Source organism: Octodon degus, unplaced genomic scaffold (assembly GCF_000260255.1).
Source record: "Octodon degus isolate 3935 unplaced genomic scaffold, OctDeg1.0 scaffold00130, whole genome shotgun sequence".
Lineage (NCBI taxonomy): Eukaryota > Metazoa > Chordata > Mammalia > Rodentia > Octodontidae > Octodon > Octodon degus.
This window is the reverse complement of record NW_004524706.1, coordinates 2,448,144-2,450,877: the sequence shown is the minus strand read 5'-3', so window position 1 is coordinate 2,450,877 and position 2,734 is coordinate 2,448,144.

The window sequence follows — 2,734 nt, the reverse complement described above, 5'->3', positions numbered from 1 at the left end:
ATAATTAGATATGGCTGACTAAACACTTAACTCCAGTAGGCATTTTTTTTAACGGTGAAAGAAATATAAATTACTAAGTTAAATTCATGATAAAGGAAACTTGAGTAGACAAATTATGACTGAAGACTGTCATGTAGAGTGAGCCCCTTCACCTTAATTTTCTACACCAGCCCCTTCACCTTAATTTTCAACTTGAAATTCTAGATTTAGGCTTGTAATCCTAATTTTAATACTAAACAGCATTCCTTGGGGCCAGGGAGATGGCTCAGTAGAATAAGCGCTTGCCTGGCAAGCCCAAGGGGCTGAGTTCAATCCCCAGTTCTGCCAGAAAAAAAAAAAAGAAAAGAAAAGAAAAGAAAATCAAGGTGAAACTTTGAGGGCGCTGTTCCACTGTCTTGTAGCTTCCAGTGTTGTTGCAAACTCTAATGTCGCTCTGATTCTTGAGGCCGTGGTGCTGTACTTTCTCTGAAAACTTGTGGGCATGACTTTTTGTCTGATGCTCTGAAAATCTTCCATAGCTTGGATCACTCATCCGTTGGGTTGAGCAATCGGTGGCCCCCTCAGACTACAAGGTACTGAATTTCCTTTAATTACATCACTTTTTCTGTTCCCCTTTTATGGAACTTCTGTTAGTTGGACCTCCTGGACTGGTCCTCTGATTTTCTTTTTTTTAAAAATCCTAATGTGTTTAGTTTTGTCTTGTACTGTACTTTCTGGAGGAGTTGTTTAACTGTCTTTCAAACATTCTACTAAAGTTTTCAACTCTCTCATGTTTTTACTTTGCAATAGCTTGGTTTTTGTTCTCCGCCAGTATTTCTTTTATAGAGCCTTTTCATCTATAGTTTATGGATACAATAATCTCTTTACCTCTCTGACTAAAGAAACTATTTATTTATTTATTTTTTAAATTTTATTTATTTATTTATTTGTGTGTGTGTGTGTGTGTGTGTGTGTGTGTGTGGCCAGCTCAGCCCACCAGGAGGTGGGGCTGGCTGGCCTGTGGTGCTGGGGGATTGAACCGTGGTCTCTGTGCTTTGCTAAGTTTGTTCTAAGTAGGTGCTTTAGACCACTGAGCCATCTCACCAGCCCCAAAATTATATCATGAACTATCTTTTTTTTTTTTTTTTTTGAACCAGGGATTGAACTCAGGCCCTTGTGCTTGCCAGGCAAGCGCTTATTCTACTGAGCTATCTTCCTGGCTCCGAAACAATTTAAAAAAGTGTTCTTCACATAAAATTTCTCTTCCCTTTGGAAAAGTTTATTTTTTTAATTTTTGGTATTTTAGGGAAGGTTCTACAGGGTGTTCAGGGTTTCTCTACTAGATCAGACTTGTAGTGATCCACCTGTTTACAGTCTCCCAAGAGCTGGGATTACAGGCACGCCTCCACGCCCAGTCTCAATCGCTGTCTCAGTGCGCCCTGGGGGTGGGGCCAGCATGTTAGGTCGGGAGGTTGAACCCTGGCCCCTGCACCTGTTTGCAGGCGCTATAATCTGCTGAGCTATTTGGCCAGCCCTATTGTTTACTTCACTTAAAATGCTTTTCTCAAACGCCTGGGGCCCTCAGCTGTGTGCTCATATCTAAGAAAGGCCGGTGAGGGCTGAGAGCTCAGTGGTAGAGAACTTGCCTAGCATGCACAAGACCCTCAATTCAAGTCCCATCATCCCCCCCACCCAAAGAAAAGACAATAAAACACCAAAGCAAACCAAAAAATCAGGGTCACTGATCTGAGCAAAGTGGATCCGAAGGCAAACTGGGACCTTTCAGTGAGAATGTGGTACAAATATGGGCTCGTTGTTTGTAACTGATACATCCTCTTGGCTGGAGTTGTTGGCGACACCAACCCTATGTGCCTGTAGAGGCAGGGACTCTATGGGAAATCTCTTTGGCTCAGTTTTTCAGTGGTTCTAAAATTGCTCTAAAAATGAAATTGTTATAAACAATAAAAATAAAACATTGTACAGTATTAGAAGTCCTAACCAGTGTGCTAAGAAAATTGAAAACTTAATGGGGAGGGGAAAAAAAAAGAGCTGTTTGGTCACTCGTGTGAGTGCTTAGGACTCACTTGCTAATGAAGACGTTGACTGCGTGGCATTTGGTCTGGCTGTGTCCTTGGGAACCCCCCAGTCCCTGTATCTTTATGTATTTTCTTTTGAGTCTATCAAGAGTCCACCAAACAGAGTCCCAAATACCTTTCTGGAGAATATGCGCATATCTAGCTCCCAGGATTCTCAAGAAAACTAAGAGTAATAGAAGGTAAAGTATTCTGCCAGGTAGTTATTAGGATGCAGTACAAAGCTATACTAATAAAAATGGAGCACAATTGTAGCAAGTCTAGAAATTAACTGGTTTATGCACAAAAACTTAATTATGGCATTGGTGATATTACAGATTAGTAGGAAGGGTTATCTAGTAAGGACTGCTGGAACCGTGGGTTATTTGGGGGGACCAAGGTAGCCCTTTACCTCAGCTGGTGAAATTAATGTAAAGCAGTGTGCTAAGGCATACAATCATTAGAAGGGGAGACTGATACATCTGACTACATGGAAACTAAAAACTTCTACAGGTAAATAAAAAAAATAATAATAACAAAGGTGACATAAATTATCAATAGTCTTTCTTAGTTCATTTGATCTACCATAACAAAATGCCAGGAACTAAACTAGGTGGGCTTAGGAAGAAACCACTAATCTTTCTTTCTTCTTTCCGTTCTTTCCTTCTTTCTTTCTTTCTTTC